At 41.9% G+C, this 19,953-nt stretch overlaps 1 pseudogene across 1 annotated transcript; it reads left to right on the top strand.

Moving 5' to 3' along the window:
* The first annotated feature begins 15,076 nt into the window (after positions 1–15,076).
* Positions 15,077–16,661, top strand: LOC147372032 (cytohesin-2 pseudogene; annotated as a pseudogene). Its single transcript, XR_015164944.1, has one exon. The product of XR_015164944.1 is annotated as a cytohesin-2 pseudogene (transcript).
* Positions 16,662–19,953: the final 3,292 nt, after the last annotated feature.

Here is a 19,953-nt window from a genome sequence, read left to right as displayed (position 1 = left end):
CTGCGCGGCTTTCTAGAGATATCTACGGAAAGGGCGGGGCCTCCCAGCTCCTTCGCGATCCTTCCCGGCGCTGGCTCCGCCCTACGTCCGCAGCCTCTGGCCGGACTGGTTCCCGCCGCTCCTCCCGCGCTCCACCCTAGCGGTGGAAAACCGTTGGCAGTCTAACCGCCGCGCCACGCGCCTCGGACTATCTCCCAGAAAAACGGCCGTGTTGACCGCGGGAGAAAGGCCGAGGCGAAGGGTGCGGAGCCCAGAGTCTCGGAAAGTGAAGTGGAGGTTCGGTTACTCTTAAAGAGAATAAACCAGTCCGCTGAGGAGACTGCACCGCAGAAGCCTCTGCTGTTCATATTTGCGGAGAAGGGCTAACTTCTGAATTAAGGGCCTGGGTCCACCTCGCCATCTTTCTGAGGGTTGGAGATCCTGTAAAGAGGCAGAGAAAATTTGAGGTCTTTTGAGGGGGAACATTTTTTTACCCTTTGGGCCCGGCATTTGCACCTTGTTTGAGAAATTAGTGCTGTAGGTGAGACAGGAAGGTTATTAGCCGTTTAAGTTTGTAGGAATGGAGAGATTAGGACACTCCTGTCTGCAGGTGCATCAGTTGGGGGATAGGCCCCCCTCCCATCTTTTTCCAACAGTTTTTTGTGGAACTGCCGGTTTGTATAAGGCACTGGTTTAGGATCTAGAGCATTGGTGAACAATCAACACAGTTCCTTTTGTCTACTCTAGAAGGTCACTTAACCGTGGAGCAAGGGGAGACATACACCAGTGCACCGCTCATTAGCAGATAAAATTTAAGGAAAGTGCAATCGACTTAAGTGTTTGGGGGCTTGCATGTTCAGCATTGAGGACTTAGTGTCTATTCTGTGCAAGGCAGATGTTGGGAGCTACAGAGATTGGATCCAATGCTCGAATCTCGGTAAAAGGGGAGGTTAAACGCCAGCTCTCATATACTATGATTCTACGGAGCCTAGTACTTGTTGGGGAAAACGGAGTACGCGCGCAAGTCAAGATATTTGAGTCCTATAATGGAAGTACAAAATACAATGGATGCATAAAAGGAGAGGACGATATTGACTGGAAGGGTTAGGAGAGGCCTTATGAAAAAAGATGATCTAAAACATGGAAATGAATGGAGGCATGAATGACCTTTCAGTTGACTCCGGCACATGGTTTAACCTCTGCCCAAGGATGAGTCTCTAAGAGAAGGTACCTGTGTTTAACTTTGCTACTTGTTATGTAATTAGAACTCAAATATTGTGAAGTTACTTGAGTTGCAAATTTCTGACTGATGAGAAGGTAACCCCAAAGTTTAGAGTTTTATTGCTCTGTGGGACACTGTCCAGTTTTAACATGCCACCTTATTTGAATTCTTTTATGCCCACAAATAAATAGTCCCTCAAATCCCCTTCAGTTCAGTTCAGTCGCTCAGTCGTGTCCGACTCTCTCCGATCCCATGAATCACAGCACGCCAGGCCTCCCTGTCCATCACCAACTCCTGGAGTTCACTCAGACTCACCTCCATTGAGTCAGTGATGCCATCCAGCCATCTCATCCTCTGTTGTCCCCTTCTCCTCCTGCCCCCAATCCCTCCCAGCATCAGAGTCTTTTCCAATAAGTCAGCTCTTCGCATGAGGTGGCCAAAGTACTGGAGTTTCAGCTTCAGCATCATTCCCTCCAAAGAAATCCCTGGGCTGATCTCCTTCAGAATGAACTGGTTGGATGTCCTTGCAGTGCAAGGGACTCTCAAGAGTCTTCTCCAACACCACAGTTCAAAAGCATCAATTCTTCGGCGCTCAGCCTTCTTCACAGTCCAAATCTCACATCCATACTTGACCACAGGAAAAACCATAACCTTGACTAGACGGACCTTTGTTGGCAAAGTAACGTCTCTACTTTTGAATATGCTATCCAAGTTGGTCATAACTTTCCTTCCAAGGAGTAAGCGTCTTTTAATTTCATGGCTGTACTCACCATCTGCAGTGATTTTGGAGCCCAGAAAAATAAAGTCTCACACTGTTTCCACTGTTTCCCCATCTATTTCCCATGAAGTGATGGGACCGGATGCCATGATCTTTGTTTTCTGAATGTTGAGCTTTAAGTCAACTTTTTCACTCTCCCCTTTGACTTTCATCAAGAGGCTTTTGAGTTCCTCTTCACTTTCTGCCATAAGGGTGGTGTCATCTGCATATCTGAGGATATTGATATTTCTCAAGGCAATCTTGATTCCAGCTTGTGCTTCTTCCAGTCCAGCGTTTCTCATGATGTACTCTGCATATAAGTTAAATAAGCAGGGTGACAGTATACAGCCTTGACGAACTCCTTTTCCTATTTGGAACCAGTCTGTTGTTCCATGTCCAGTTCTAACTGTTGCTTCCTGACCTGCATACAGATTTCTCAAGAGGCAGGTCAGGTGGTCTGGTATTCCCATCTCTTTCAGAATTGTCCACAGTTTGTTGTGATCCACACAGTCAAAGGCTTTGGCATAGTCAATAAAGCAGAAATAGATGTTTTTCTGGAACTCTCTTGCTTTTTCCATGATCCAGCGGATGTTGGCAATTTGATCTCTGGTTCCTCTGCCTTTTCTAAAACCAGGTTGAACATCAGGAAGTTCACGGTTCACGTATTGCTGAAGCCTGGCTTGGAGAATTTTGAGCATTACTTCACTAGCATGTGAGATGAGTGCAATTGTGCGATAGTTTGAGCATTCTTTGGCACTGCCTTTCTTTGGGATTGGACTGAAAACTGACCTTTTCCAGTCCTGTGGCCACTGCTGAGTTTTCCAAATTTGCTGGCATAGTGAGTGCAGCACTTTCACAGCATCATCTTTCAGGATTTGAAATAGCTCAACTGGAATTCCATCACCTCCACTAGCTTTGTTCGTAGTGATGCTTTCTAAGGCCCACTTGAGTTCACATTCCAGGATATCTGGCTCTAGATGAGTGATCACACCATCGTGATTATCTGGGTCGTGAAGATCTTTTTTGTACAGTTTTTCTGTGTATTCTTGCCACCTCTTCTTAATATCTTCTGGTTCTCTTAGGTCCGTAACATTTTTGTCCTTTATCGAGCCCATCTTTGCATGAAATGTTCCCTTGGTATCTCTAATTTTCTTGAAGAGATCTCTAGTCTTTCCCATTCTATTGTTTTCCTCTATTTCTTTGCATTGATCGCTGAAGAAGGCTTTCTTATCTCTTCTTGCTATTCTTTGGAACTCTGCATTCAGATGCTTATATTTTTCCTTTTCTCCTTTGCTTTTCGCCTCTCTTCTTTTCACAGCTATCTGCAAGGCCTCCCCAGACAGCCATTTTGCAAGGTCCGATGCTGTGAAGAGCAATATTGCATAGGAACCTGGAATGTCAGGTCCATGAATCAAGGCAAATTGGAAGTGGTCACATAAGAGATGGCAAGAGTGAATGTCAACATTCTAGGAATCAGTGAAGTAAAATGGACTGGAATGGGTGAATTTAACTTAGATGACCATTATATTACTACTGTGGGCAGGAATCCCTCGGAAGAAATGGAGTAGCCATCACGGTCAAGAAAAGAGTCTGAAATGCAGTACTTGGATGCAATCTCAAAAACGACAGAATGATCTCTGTTCATTTCCAAGGCAAAGCATTCAATATCACAGTAATCCAAGTCTATGCCCCAACCAGTATCGCTGAAGAAGCTGAAGTTGAACTGTTCTATGAAGACCTACAAGACCTTTTAGAACTAACACCCAAAAAAGATGTCCTTTTCATTATAGGGGACTGGAATGCAAAAGTAGGAAGTCAAGAAACACCTGGAGTAACAGGCAAATTTGGCCTTGGAATACGGAATGAAGCAGGGCAAAGACTAATAGAGTTTTGCCAAGAAAATGCACTGGTCATAGCAAACACCCTCTTCCAACAACACAAGAGAAGACTGTACACATGGACATCACCAGATGGTCAACACCGAAATCAGATTGATTATATTCTTTGCAGCCAAAGCTGGAGAAGCTCTATACAGTCAGCAAAAACAAGACCAGAAGCTGACTGTGGCTCAGATCATGAACTCCTTATTGCCAAATTCAGACTGAAATTGAAGAAAGTAGGGAAAACCACTAGACCATTCAGGTATGACCTAAATCAAATCCCTTATGATTATACAGTGGAAGTGAGAAATAGATTTAAGGGCCTAGATCTGATAGATAGAGTGCCTGATGAACTATGGTCGGAGGTTCGTGACATTGTACAGGAGACAGGGATCAAGACCATCCCCATGGAAAAGAAATGCAAAAAAAAAAAAAAAAAAGCAAATCCCCTTGGAACCAGCTTTACCATCTTACTGGGTCCCTCAGTGAATTGAGTAAATGCTTAAGTGTAAGTGTTGCTCAGTCATGCCCAACTTTATGGACCCCATGGGCTGTAGTCCAACCAGGCTTCTCTCTGTCCATGGAATTCTCCATGCAAGAATACTGGAGTGGGTTGCTATTCCCTTCTCCAGAGAGCATCTTTCCGAACCAGGGATCTAACCTGGGCCTCCTGCATTGCAGGTAGAGTCTTCACCATCTGAGCCACCAAGGAAGTCTGAGTTAATGCTTGGCTCATGTTGATTTTGTATTTGTGGGAGAAACATGTTTTGAAAGTTTTTGAAAATTTTACTTTGATATCCTCAGAGGTGACATCAGGAATGAGTGGGAGTAGTACATTCCATGGAGAAGGAAATGGCAACCCACTCCAGTGTTCTTGCCTGGAGAATCCCAGGGACAGGGGAGCCTAATGGGCTGCCGCCTATGGGGTCGCACAGAGTCGGACACGACTGAAGCGACTTAGCCGCAGCAGCAGCAGCACATTCCAGGCAGGGAGGGATCTTGATAGGTTAAGCGGTGGGAACAGAAGTGGATCTTGGTGGGACTGGCAAACTTTCTGTAAAGGCTCAGATAAGACCACAAGGTCTGTACTGGAACTTTTGAATTCTACTATTGTAGCATGACGGAGAAGGCAATGGCAAGCCACTCCAGTACTCTTGCCTAGAAAATCCCATGGATGTAGGAGCCTTGTGGGCTGCAGTCCATGGGGTCCATACGAGTCGGACGGGACTGAGCAACTTCACTTTCACATTTCACTTTCACACAATGGGGAAGACAATGGCAACCCACTCCAGTGTTCTTGCCTGGAGAATCCCAGGGACGGCAGAGCCTGGTGGGCTGCCGTCTATGGGGTCGCACAGAGTTGGACGTGACTGAAGCGACTTAGCAGCGTTGTAGCATGAAATCAACCACAGAAAATATATAAGAAAACCAGAGTGACTGTGTTAAAAAAAAAAACTGCCGAAATTTGAATTTGTTATGTCCACATGTCACATTATTTTCTTTTCCATCCTATGTAAATATAAAAGTCATTCTTGAAGGCCATACAGAAATTAACAGCCTGAAGGCTGCAGGCCAATCCTCAGCATAGGTAGTCCAGAGCATGGGGGAAGGTAGGTCGCAACCAAATAATGGTGGCACTGAGTAGCAGGCTGATTGTTTTCAACTTATTTCTCTGACAGTGGGAAACTATTGGGTTGTTTTGAAGGGGAGTAACACTCTTGTGTTCAAGAAAGATCAATTTGGCAACAACATATAAGATGAACTGAAAATGGAGGAATTGAAGATGGCATTTGGAAGTCTGCAAGCTGAAACAACTGGCAATTTCCCTTATCAAAAAAAAAGTGCTGTGGGAAAAATTGCCTTCCATACAAATTTTTTGAAAATTCAAATCCATTGCGTTGTATTTTATAGTTTATTTACTACCCCCATTGCACATATTTTAAGGGATTTAATGTTAGTGTAGCTCTGGAAATGGCTTCCCACCCAGAAGTTTCACAAATACCATGTAATCAGGATTATCCATGCATACAGCTTATCTATTAACTGATGGAGACCCAATTTGTACCAGATCCTGTTTTTCAAATTCACTGAAAAGTTTTATATCTAGTAGGGAACAAAATCTAGTTTCAAAGATGTGTAGCTATAGTGTCAGGGCTCTGGGGAGAAAAATATGCAAACCAAATTGGCAGAAACCAGAGAATAGTTGGTATTAGCTGCCATTTCACAAATTTGATCCTAATAGTCTTCCAAAAGAAAAGAATTCCCAGGCCAGTTTAACAAACTAGTGGACTTCCCTGGTGGTCCAGTGGTTAAGAATCCATCTGCCACTGCTGGGGACACCAGTTTGATCTGTGGTCTGGGAAGATCACACGTTCCTAGGAGCAACTTAGCCCATGTGCCACAACTGCTGAGCCCCATGTGCTGCAACTGTTGAAGCCCAAGCCTAGACAGACCCCATGCTGTACAGTAAGAGAAGCCATCACAATGAGAAGCCTGTGCAACACTGCAGCTAGAGAGTAGCCCCTGCTCCACAACTAGAGAAACATACCCAACATAGCCAAAAATAAAAATTTTTTAAATAGCAGTAAAAAGGAACACAAAGAATTTGTCAGTTTCAGTTGTAGCATCCATCTTTTCCCTGGTATTTTTCTGAGGCCGGAATTTAAGTGTGTGTCCACAGTCACTAATAGCAAGAGATAACTTTATAGATTGACATGAGCCATTTTTTAAAAAGTCCAGTTTTATGAATGGGTTTTCTAATAAAACAAGAACTTTTGTAAATAAAAGGTAAATGAAAGGAAAAGGAGCAAGTAGTAATCTGTTCTAGGTATAGGGTATAAGAAATCGGTCAAAGTTTAAGAGAGACAACATGACATGTTGTAAACATCACATATTCCATGATGTAAACATAACATATACCAACTTAAATTACTTTATGTTCATAAATTACTTTTTTTTTAACTTAAATCACTTTATGATCTCTGATACCATCACATCTTCCTGCTAGAAACATACCCTGCCAGCCTGGTTTGGCAGTAATAGAAAGGGGTAAAAAAATGATTGTCTTATATTGAGCTTTTTCATATCCTGAGTTTTGCTGCTACTTTCTCACAGTAGAATGACAAAGGCATGAACTGCTCTAAGTGAAGAAAGAGGCTTTAAAAAGCTAATTTCATTTTAAAATAAAACATTGAAATAGCCTAAAAATGGTCTTCTACCCCAAACATCATCTTACTGCAGTTCATATTGTAGAAAATACGACAATAAATAGTGATATATTCTTAATTCTATGTAAATTATCAGTACTCTTTGGGATCAGAAAAAATGAGGTAATAGTTTTAATTTCATAGTCTTAATGAGAGAGAATGTATTACTGTTTGTGGGTAACTCTGTTTGCCATAGGTAAATAGGTCATTGTGTTTTTTCACTGAGTAAGGTGGGAAGTGACCAGAAGAAGGTTACATATACATTCAGACATTAGATTTTGGTGGAATATTAACATTTTGTTCAGCATTTTGCAGGATAACTAGGATAACTGGATATATAATGGGATGATGGAGAAAAATGATTACTTTCAAAGTTAAAGGAGCCTTTTTTTTTTCTGATTTTTTGTTGCTCACTTGAATTTTTTTTTAATGCTCCTTTTTCTAGGAAATAAAGACTACCATTTGGGGGAAATAAGAAAAGACCAAGTGCTTAGAGATTTCATGTAAAAAATATTTGGAGGGAATTCCTTGGTAGTCCAGTAGGTAGGACTCTACTCTTTCACTACTGTGGGCCCGGTTCATCCCTGATCAGGGAACTAAGATCCCACAAGCCACTCAATGTGGCAAAAAAAAAAAAAAGGAATTTATCATATGCCTGATACAGCAATGCCTGATACTGTTCCTGACTTCCAGGAATTGTAGAAAAGATAAATAAGTAAATACATAAACTATAATGCATGGTGATGAGTTCTATATTAGAGCTGTAAACAGAGTACTGTGGGAACAGCAACCCAAAGAAATAAGTAGAGTCTGGGAAAGTGTCAAAAAGGGATAATGATCAAAGCTGAGTTTCAAAGGCTGAATTAATTTCTCCTAGGCCAATGGTGAGAGGCGGAAGAGGTTATTCCAGGCATAAGATAGCACATAAAAAGGAATGGAATTTTCAAGGATCTGTGCAAAGTTCAGCATGGCCAGAGCTTAGGAGAGACTGTAGATAAAGGAGAGTAGTGAGAAATAAGGCAGCAAATTCAGTGGGTTCAGGGCAGATGGTAAATGGCCCTATATGCTTGCTTAAGGAGTTTGGATTTAATTCTGCTGGCAACAGAAGTTTTTTTTATTAATCATATAGGAATGATGCTACAGTGTGAGTGGACAAGCTTCTTGACTATAGGGACTGGTGTCATATTTGTCTTTGTGTTTCCAGTGCCAGACACGTAATAGATGCTCAGAAGTTTGTGGAATATAGTTTGCTGTAAAAAGACTGCAGACAGGCCAGCTATGGTAGTTTAGGCAAGACAGTAGACCCAGAACTAAAACAATCGCTGAGGAATTGAAGAGGAGTGCTTACCCAAAATTTTGACTAATTTCTGACCTTGAAGACCAGTTAGAAAAGGGGGACGAGATAAAGAGGCTTCTAGTTTGGGAGAGTGGGTGAATGACACCATTAGCTGAAACTGAAAGGGACAGATGGAGAAGTAAAAAGAGACTTTAATATTGTATATATTTAGTAGCTGAGGGAAGGTTTTTTATTTTTGTGGCTTGTTTAGGAATGAGGAAGGGTTTTTGTTTTGTTTTTATCATGTTTGAAGAGTAAGAGAAAAAGCCAGTAGAAAGGGAGTGGTCGAAGACAGGATAATTGAGAGCACAAGGTCTGATATGAGGCACAGAGGATAAAACCCAGAGGAAATAGAGAAGGCGATGAATGTCTAAGGGCTTTTAAATTATTATATAAGCAAGTTCTAAACCCCTTAACATACAAAAACTCAAGGCTAAAAACAAAAAACAAAAGGCTTGGCTTGTAAGGAGATCTCTTATGTAGTGTATACAGATAGAACTATTTTGGTACTCTAACCCTAAGTTTTGGGTTTCTGTGATAGATTGAATGCTTGTGTCCCCCCAAAATTTATAGGTTGAAATCCTAACTCCCAATGTGATGGTGTTAGGAGGTGGAGACTTTGAGAGGTACTTAGGACATGAGGGTGAACCATCATAAATGGGATTAGTGCCCTTTTAGAAGGGAACCCAGAGACCAACTGCTCTTGTCTCATCTTTCCACCATGTGAGGATACAATGAAAAGTCTGTAACTGCGAAGACAGCCTGTTCAGCAGAACCCTACCATGCAAGTACCCTGATCTCAGATTTCTTAGCCTCCAAAACTGTAAGAAGTAAAGTTCTATTGATTCTAAGCTATGTAGTACATAGTACTTTGTTAGAGCAGCCCAACATTTGCCAAAGATGATCAGTCATATATCAAAGTGATGATTTCTCATACAGATCCAATCACCTTTGTATAAACTTTAATGATAACTAATAACAGGAATGAGGGCATTCCTTTTTTTTTAATATTTATTTTTATTTATTTGACTGTGCCTAGTCTTAGTTATCGGAGAAGGCAATGGCCACCCACTCCAATACTCTTGCCTGGAAAATCCCATGGACAGAGGAGCCTGGTGGGCTGCAGTCCATGGGGTCGCAAAGAGTTGGACACGACTGAGCGACTTCATTTTCACTTTTTCCCTTTCATGGATTGGAGAAAGAAATGGCAACCCACTCCAGTGTTCTTGCCTGGAGAATCCCAGGGATGGCGGAGCCTGGTGGGCTGCCGTCTATGGGATCACACAGAGTCGGACACGACTGAAGTGACTTAGCAGCAGTAGCAGCAGTCTTAGTTATGGCACATGAGATCTTCGATCTTCATTGTGGTACACAGGATGTTTAATTGTGGCATGCAGGATCTTTAGTTGCAGCATGCGAATTCTAAGTGGTGGCATGTGGGATATAGTTTCCTGACCAGGGATCTAACCCAGGCCCCCTGCCTTGGAAGTGCAGAGTCTTAGCCACTGGACCACCAGGGAAGGCTCAAGAATGGGAGTACTCTTCATAGAGTCCTGATACAGACTCAAGAATATTTTGTACTGAAGCTCATATCTGAAAAAAATAAAAGAATACTTTGTTACCTAAATAGTGAAGTTTCATCACTTTAATATTCTTATTTTCAGTATAAAATTGTAGGTTCCAAAGAGTCAGAGATTTTGTCTTGTTTGTGGTATTCCTAGGGCCTGATACGTAATAGATCTTTCTTCCATTCATTTATGCAACACATTTATTAAGCGCCTTCTATGACCCAGCATTGTTGTAGATGCTCAGGATATAACAATAAACAAAACAAAAATCCTTACCCTCAAAGAGCTTACACTGTAGTCAGGGAGACAATAAAGAAGCAAGAAATATGCTGAGATGTATTATTCAATATCTTTTACAAAAAGATATAAGAAGTTACAATCACTGCCAAATATCTAATATACATTAAAATTACACATTCTCAAGTATGTGGCCGAAGAAGTTTGCAAAGAAATGAAGTTATGGATAAGTTACAGTTATTGGTGATGATAAGGGCGAGACCGTTGAAATGAGCGGCTCAGGTATGATGTAGAATATCACTGGGGGAGAAGCGGTCAATGAACTTGAAACATAAGGTATTGAAGAAATATTGATATCACCAAGAATTCTGATAGTTTTGTTCCTGGAGAGAGTGATAGACAACCAGGATCTAAAATCTTAAAGAAATGAGTAGAAGTAACCTAGGGAAAAAGGCAGTAAATTAAAAGAGGAGCTAGTGAGTGTGTAGTATACAGATCTTCCTCAACTCACAGAGGGGTTATGTCAAACCCATTTTTTGTTAAAAATGCATTTAATATACAACCTACTGAACAACATAGCTTAGTTTGGCCTACCGTAAATGTGCTTAGAACACATTAGCCTAAAAGTTAGGCAAAATCATCTAACACAAATTACTTTATAATGTTGACATAAAAAAGTGCTCAGCATCACTAATAGAAAAATGCAATTCAAAACTACAATGAGAGGGACTTCCCTGGTGGTCCAGTGGTTAAGAATCTGCTTGCCATTGCAGGGAACACAGGTTCGATACCTGGTCCAGGAGGATCCCACAAGCTGTGGAGCAATTAAGCTCCTGTGCTACAATTACTGAGCCCACACTCTAGAGCCCATGCTCCACCACAAAAGAAGCCATTGCAATGAGAAGGCTGTGCACCACAACGAAGAGTCGGCCCCCACTTGAGGCAACTAGAGAAAGCCCGTGAGGCACAATAAAACAAGGTATCCCTGAATTGTACTAAAAGTGGAAAACAAATTGATCATATGGGTACAGAATGGTTGTCAGTGTATGGCTTGTTTACCCTCTAGATCACACGTCTGATTGGGAGCTGTGGGTTCCTGCACTGCTTTGTATCACAAGATAGTATTATACCAAATAATGCTAGCCCAGGAAAAGATCAAAATCTAGAATTTGAAATATGGTTTCTACTGTATGCATATTGGGGCTTCCCAGGTGGCCCTAGTGGTAAAAAGCCCACCTGCTTATGCAGGTTAGACATAAGAGACATGGGTTTGATTCCTAGATCAGGAAGATCCCCTGGAGGAGGGCACGGCAACTACTCCAGTACTCTTGCCTGGAGAATCCCATGGACAGAGGAGCCCCAGGCTACAGTCCACAGGGTGACACACAGTTGGACACAACTAAAGAGACTTAGCACGCACACATATGTATAGTTCTTATGCACCATTGTAGAGCTGAAAAATCAACCATAAGTTATACAGTTCAAAGTTGGGGGCTGTGTGTAGTCTGATAACTTATGCTTTTTAAAAGAAATTTATTTTGGCTGTGCCAGGTCTTCGTTGCTGTGTCAGCTACTCTCTAGTTGCAGTTTGAGTGCTTCTCATTGTGATGGCTTCTCTTGTTGTGGAGCTCAGACTCTAGGGCCCATGGGCTCAGTAATTGCAGCTCCCAGGCTCTAGAACACAGGCTCAACCATTGTGGCACATGGACCTAGCTGCTCCATAGCACGTAGGATCTTCCCAGATCAGGGACCAAACGCATGTCTTCTGAATTGGCCGGAGGATTCTTTACCACTGAGTCACCAGGGAAGTCCAACTTATATAAAGAGGACACCCCATCTCAAGGACCCATAGTCCCAAAGACTGTAGGAGAATAGTTACATTCAAGAAGGCTGCGGGGAAACACTGCCATCAAAGGAGAGCCAGATTACACTTAGAGCACTAAGGTGAAGGAAATGTTCAGAAAAGAGATTGAGAAGTAAGTGATTTTGCAGACATTTGATCTTGAGTTCAGTTGTGAACGGATTTCAGAATTTAGGAAGGGGTGTGAAATAAAGTTTGAAGCGATGATATGCAGACTGTAGGAATTTTAGAGATCAGGATATAAGGCATGGCTGGGGAATCCTGGATTCTAATGATAACTGACTGAACATGGATAAAGGGCATAATGATCTCAAGGGAGATAGTGTTAGAGAAGCTGTGAATGTTGAGTAAAATGGGGACTTTTGCCAGGACATGCACAGTTCTGGGATTCCTACTTGACTGCTGCTGACAGAGGTCAGCAGGAAAACATTGCAGAAGCTGTTCTTACCCTGAGGATACTGACTCCCTCATTTTTTAAAAAAATAAGGTTTTGGGAATTCCCTGGTGGCCTCGTGGTTAGGCTTCCAGGCTTTCACAGTTGTGGCCTGGGTTCAGGCCCTGGTCGAGGAACTGAGATCCCACAAGTGACATGGCACAGCAAAAATAAAAAAATTAAAATGTACAAATCTGAGTCCCTCTCGACTTATCAGGAAACTCTACTCCACGCTTAAAGAGGGATATTTTTAATTCCTAGCCCATGGGTCACTCTCTTGACCCCTGCAGTTGCCAACAGCATCTGGTTTTATTTCTAGTAGCTTTTTTTTTTGGTCATGCTGTGGGGTATGCAGGATCTTAGTTCCCAACCAAGCATCAAACTTGTGCCCCCTACAGTGGAAGTGTGGAGTCCTAACCATTGGACCACCAGGGAAGTTCCTATTTCTAGTAGCTTTATCTTGATTCTTGCTCAATAAATAATTTGTTTAAAGAGTGTGTCATGTGCCAGATCTGTGAGGGAAATAATTTTTTAAAAGATCTTTTAAGTCCTTATTCTTGACCTCTTTGAAGCATCTGACATAACTGATCAATCACCCCTTTTTCTTGAAATGGCTCCCTTCTAGTTCTTGTCAATCTCTGTGACTGATGACTGACTGGTCTTTCTCTGTCCTTCACTGACTCCCTGCTGTCCTCTAAAATATAAGTGATCTCCTAAATTCTACTCTGGAGCTCTCCATTCCATCACTCATTCAGTTCAGTTCAGTCTCTCAGTCGTGTCCGACTATTTTCGACCCCATGAATCGCAGCATACCAGGCCTCCCTGTCCATCACCAACTCCTGGAGTTCACTCAGACTCATGTCCATCGAGTCAGTGATGCCATCCAGCCATCTCATCCTCTGTTGTCCCCTTCTCCTCCTGCCCCCAATCCCTCCCAGTATCAAAGTCTTTTCCAATGAGTCAACTCTTCACATGAGGTGGCCAAAGTACTGGAGTTTCAGCTTTAGCATCATTCCTTCCAAAGAAATCCCAGGGCTGATCTTCAGAATGGACTGGTTGGATCTCCTTGCAGTCCAAGGGACTCTCAAGAGTCTTCAACACCACAGTTCAAAAGCATCAATTCTTCAGCGCTCAGCTTTCTTCACAGTCCAACTCTCACATCCATACATGACCACTGGAAAAACCATAGCCTTGACTAGACAGACCTTTGTTGGCAAAGTAATGTCTCTGCTTTTGAATATGCTATCTAGATTGGTCATAACTTTCCTTCCAAGGAGTAAGCGTCTTTTAATTTCATGGCTGCACTCACCATCTGCAGTGATTTTGGAGCCCCCAAAAGTAAAGTCTGACACTGTTTCCACTGTTTCCCCATCTATTTCCCATAAAGTGCTGGGACCACATGCCGTGATCTTCGTTTTCTGAATGTTGAGTTTTAAGCCAACTTTTTCACTCTTCCCTTTCACTTTCATCAAGAGGCTTTTGAGTTCCTCTTCACTTTCTGCCATAAGGGTGGTGTCATCTGCATATTTGAGGTTATTGATATTTCTCCTGGCAATCTTGATTCCAGCTTGTGCTTCTTCCAGCCCAGCGTTTCTCATGATGTACTCTGCATATAAGTTAAATAAGCAGGGTGACAATATACAGCCTTGACATACTCCTTTTCCTATTTGGAACCAGTCTGTTGTTCCATGTCCGGTTCTACCTGTTGCTTCCTGACCTGCATACAGATTTCTCAAGAGGCAGGTCAGGTGGTCTGGTATTCCCATCTCTTTCAGAATTGTCCACAGTTTATTGTGATCCACACAGTCAAAGGCTTTAGTGTAGTCAATAAAGCAGAAATAGATGTTTTTCTGGAACTCTCTTGCTTTTTCCATGATCCAGCGGATGTTGGCAATTTGATCTCTGGTTCCACTGCCTTTTCTAAATCCAGCCTGAATATCTGGAAGTTCTCAATTCATGTACTGTTGAAGCTTGGAGAATTTTGAGCATTACTTTACTAGCATGTGAGATGAGTGCAACTGTGCTGTAGTTTGAGCATTCTTTGGCATTGCCTTTCTTTGGGATTGGACTGAAAACTGACCTTTTCCAGTCCTGTGGCCACTGCTGAGTTTTCCAAATTTGCTGGCATAGTGAGTTCAGCACTTCCACAGTATCATCTTTTAGGATTTGAAATAGCTCAACTGGAATTCCATCACCTCCACTAGCTTTGTTCATAGAGATGCTTCCTAAGACGCACTTGACTTCTCATTCCAGGATGTCTGGCTCTAAGTGAGTGATCACACCATCATAGTTATCTGGGTTATTAGGATTTTTTTGTATAGTTCTTCTGTGTATTATTGCCACCTCTTCTTAATATCTTCTGCTTCTGTTAGGTCCATACCATTTGTGTCCTTTATTGTGCCCATCTTTGCATGAAGTGTTCCCTTCGTGTCTCTAATTTTCTTGAAGAGACTTCTAATCTTTCCTGTTCTATTGTTTTCCTCTATTTCTTTGCATTGATCACTGAGGAAGACTTTCTTGTCTGTCCTTGCTACTTTAGAACTCTGCGTTCAGATGGGTATATCTTTCCTTTTCTCCTTTGCCTTTGCTTCTTTTCTTTTCTCAGATATTTGTGAGGCTTCCTCAGACAACCCCTTTGCCTTTTTGCATTTCTTTTCCTTGGGGATGGTTTTGATCACCACCTCCTAAACAATGTCAGGAACCTGTTCTTTTTATTAGGAGGCAGCTATTCCAGTTTCTCTACTATCCTGCTACTCCTTTTGTTTTTTGTTTACTTTCTCCTTGTTTAGACAGTGACAGCAGCCCTCAAGATATTTGACTGGCTGATCTGAGCCCACAGGTGAAGTTGGATCCAGCCCTGCCTGAAGGGACTTGGCAGCCATGGAGGACAGTGTCTATGAGCACCCAGGCCAAAGTCCTAAGGAGCAGATGGAGCTGGAGAATGTCTCATTGTTGACGCAGAAGCTGCTGCTGGAGATCCACCACCTGTGGTAGGAGCTCAATGAAGCCATGAGCGAGGGTGCCTGGAGGCCACTGAGGGCAGTGAGTCCTTGCAATAGGATCAGAACATGGCAATAGTTAGAAAGAACTTCAACAAGGACCCCAAGAAGGGGGATTAAGTTCTTGGTGGAGAACAAACTTCTCCAGTGCACACCCCCAAGGGGTCAATTTCTGTTTCCTGTTCAAGGGCAAGGGCCTGAACAAGACAGTCACGGGGACTACTTAGGGGAGAGGGAAGACCTGAACCTACCAATGCTCCATACCTTCATGGATCTGCATGACTGGTGAGGCCCTCAGGCAATTTCTATGGAGCTTACTGTGTCCCCAGAGAGGGCTAGAAGATTGATCAGATGATGGAAGCCTTTGCCTGTGGATACTGCAGATGCCACCCTGGGATTATCCAGTCCACAGATGCCTGCTATGTACTGTCCTTCACCAGAGATAATACTGAACACCAGCCTTTACAGTCCCAACATCTGGAACAAGCCAGGCCTGGAGCACTTTGTGGCTATGAACCAGCACAAGTAGGGTGGGACCTGCCTAAGGAGCTGATCTGGAACTTCTAGGACCACACCCAAAATGAGCCCTTCAAGAGCCTGAGGATGATCAGGAATGATAATCTGAAATTCTTCAACCAGTGCCCTGATGCTGACTCCTTAAACTGGGGTGGGGGAAGTGGGCCAGGTGAAAATGTGGAAGCAGCACTGGTTAATCCTCAGAGACAATTGCCTCTACTATTTTGAGTATATGATGAATAAGGAGTCCAGAGGAGTCATGCCCCTGAAGAATCTGAGCATCAGAAAGATAGGTGACAGCCAGAAATGTAACTACTTTGAGCTTTATATTCGCAATAACAAGAAGCAGTTCATCAAAGCCTATGAAACAGAGGCAGATGGTTGGATGGCTGAGGGAAACCACGTGGTGTGCTTGATCTTGGCCCTGTGCAGGAATGGACCAGCGGATCCAGTCCATCCAGGCAGCTGTGAACATGGGCCCCTTCCAGAGTTGTTGGCGGCAAGGAAGAAGTGGATTTCTTTTTTTTTTTTTTTTAGAAGTGGATTTCTGTTAACAAAAACCATTAAGAGCCCTGCCCCTTTGTACCCACTCCATTATTTAGTACAGAACTGCCTAACCCAGTGGCTGATTGGGCCCTGCAACTGTGGATCCTGGTGCCCTATTTAGAAAACTGTTCATCCTAGCACCTTGCTCTGATTTGTAATCAACATGCAGTTAGTAATCATTAATTATTTAAACATCAAACAATAAACAAAAAAGTAGGAGAGTTCCTACTTGGTGGGGTGGTTATTCTAAATAACACATTAGCAAAGAGAATCCATCAGTGTGCAAAAGAATAATACTCTACAACTAACTCAAGATTATTTTTGGAATGCAGGAGTGGTTTAATATTAAGGAAACCAATTACTATAATTTATTATGATTGTATTAGGATTATTATTAATGAAAGCTGAAAAACTTTTCACAAGTCAGTGTTTATGCATAACAATATAAATAATAAATCTAAGTAAATAAAAATTCAAGGAAACAATTTAAACAAAAGCTATGTTATATCCAAACAAATTGCAAATATTATCTTAAATGGTAAAACACTACAGCAATGTTTAAATCATAAACTAGTTGGGATGCCCCATTACCATTTATTGTGTAATTTTAATCAAAATTACAGAAGAATGTGGTTTAAAGAGTCATTCAATCCTGTATGTTATGAAAAAATAACCAGTCCCAACAGCCTTACTCCCCATTTCCACTCAAAGACATATCTTATAAAGGTGTAGAAACATATAGAAATCAATATCTTTTCTCTGTTTTAGCAATAGGCACCTGGGAAACCACCATAGACTGCTGATGAGGAAGGAGCTATGCCATAAAAGTGCTAGGACTACTGCTCTGGCCAACATAAAGTAACAGGGATCTAATCTAATCATACTAGACTATATATGAAACGATTGTTTTCAAGACATTGAACATCAGGTAACAAAGGCTAGTGATTACTTAAAAATGACAGACCAATGAAGTGAACCCTAAGATTGTCTCCGTTTAATGCCTAGAGAGAAGTTCCAGGTCATGGCACAAGGAGGAAGAATCTAGGAGGAGCCTGGCCATTACCTTGAGTAAAGGAGGTGGATGAGTAAATTGATGCTTTTGAGAACTGATGCTTTTGAACTATGGTGTTGGAAAAGACTCTTGAGAGTCCCTTGGACTGCAAGGAGATCAAACCAGTCCATCCTAAAGGAAATCGGTCCTGGATATTCATTGGAAGGACTGATGCTGAAGCTGAAGCTCCAATACTTTGCCCACCTGATGCAAAGAACTGACTTATTGGAAAAGACCCTCATGTTGGGAAAGATTGAAGGCATGAGCAGAAGGGGACGACAGAGGATGAGATGGTTGGATGGCATCACCGCCTTGATGGACATGAGTTTGAGCAAGCTCTGGGAGATAGTGATGGACAGGGAAGCCTGGAGTGCTGCAGTATATGGGGTCACAAAGAGTAGGACACACTGAGTGACTGAATTGAACTGAAAGGAGATGGAGGCCAAGGTATCATGGGATAAAGTATCAGAAAAGAGACAGATACACACTGAGAGATTTCTAGAAATCTTTAAGGGTTCCCTCTTAGGTCTTTTCCTTAGTATTGTTTAGTGCATATACATGAGGAAAGAACCTTTACAGTGGGGAAAGAACCACCTGAAACAAAGAGAGCAATCTTTGAATGTAAGATAAGATCAGGAATAATGCTTATTCCTACTAGTTGAAAACCTCATAAATGATTGAGTAAGTGTACTTAGAAGAGTTTGGCTCAGTACTGGGAAAAAATTAGCCCTAGACCAAACTCTGCCCTGGCCTCATCTAACAAAGTTAAAAGTAAGACCTGAAAGAATCAAACTGTTTGCAAGTAATTTAACTGCACCTCAGAAAAAAATCTCAAGAATGTTTATAGAAATACAAAAATATCCAGAATCCAACAAAGTAATATTCATGTCAGAGTACTCAATCAAAAATTAACATAAGGGCCTCCTTGGCGGCTCAGTAGTAAAGAATCTGCCTGCCAATGCAAGAGACAATTTCAAACCCTGGTTGGGGAAGATTCCACATGCCGCAGAGCAACTAAGCCCAAGCGCCACAACTACTGAGATTATGAGCTGCAACCTCTGAGCCTGTGTGTGGCAACTATTGAAATCCTTGTGCCTAGAGCCTGTTCTCCTCAAAAGAGAAGCCACTGCAATGAGAAGCTCATACACAACAAAGAGTTCCACTCACCACAACTGTAATATTACAAATTATGCTGCCAACAAGGGGTTAAATTCCAAAATACACAAACAGCTCATACAACTCAGTATCAAAAAAACAACCCAGTCAAAACAATGGGCAGAAAACTAAACAGACATTCCCCAAAGAAGACATACAGATGGTCCACAGGCACATGGAAAGATGCTCAGTATTGCTAATTGTCACCTCACAATAGAGAAAGCCCATGTGCAGTAATGAAGACCCAGCACAGCCATAAATAACAAAAGTATTATTTTAAAAAAATGACTGCCAATGTAGGGGACATGGGTTCATCCCTAGTCTGGGAAGATCCCACAGGCCACATGTGCTAAGCCTGTGTGCTACAGCTACTGAGCGCATGCACTCTAGAGCCTGTGCTCTGCAGCGAGAGAAGCTCATGCACCACAGCAAAGAGTAGCTCCCACTTGCTCCAACTAGAGAAAGCCCACATGTAGCAATGAAGATCAGCACAGCCAAAAACAATAAAATTTTTAGAAGAATGATTGTTTAAAAAAAATACACGCACCCTAGTGTTCATAGCAGCACTGTTTACAGTAGCCAAGACATGGAAGCAACCTACATCAACAGGAAACTGTGACAAGGTTAGGATGACAAGACTTTTCTTTAAAAAAAATAACCCAAGATAAAATTTACTTTTTTAATCATTTTTTAAAATGTACAGTTCAGTGGGATTATGCTCTTGTCATTTTGCAACATTACCACCATCCATCTCCAGAACTTTTTCATATTCCCCACCTGAACTTCTGTACCCATTAAACACGAATTCTCCCTTCGTTTCTCCCCCAACCTCTGGCAACCACCGTTTTGTTTTCTGTTTTTGTGAGTTTGACTAATCTAGGTACTTCATATAAGTGAAATCATATGCATTAATATTTGTCTTTTTTGACTGGCTTATTTCACTTAGCTTAATGTCGAGGTTTACTCTTATAGCATGTATCAGACTTTCTTCCTTTTAAGGCAGAATAATATTCCATTATACGTATATGCTACATTTTGCTTTTTCCTTCATCTCCAAGGGACATTTAGGTTGTTTCTTCATTTTGACTATTGTGAATAATGCTGCATGGGTGTATTATTACCCTTGCATTGACTGGAGTATATACCCAGAGTGGACCTGCTAGATCACATAGTAATTCTATTTTTGATTTTTTGAGAATTGCCATAC

This window comes from Bos grunniens, chromosome 5 (genome assembly GCF_055505025.1).
Source record: "Bos grunniens cultivar Pamir isolate PY7600 chromosome 5, Bosgru_T2T1.0, whole genome shotgun sequence".
In the NCBI taxonomy this organism is placed as follows: Eukaryota; Metazoa; Chordata; class Mammalia; order Artiodactyla; family Bovidae; genus Bos; species Bos grunniens.
This window is presented reverse-complemented; position numbering and strand designations above follow the sequence as displayed.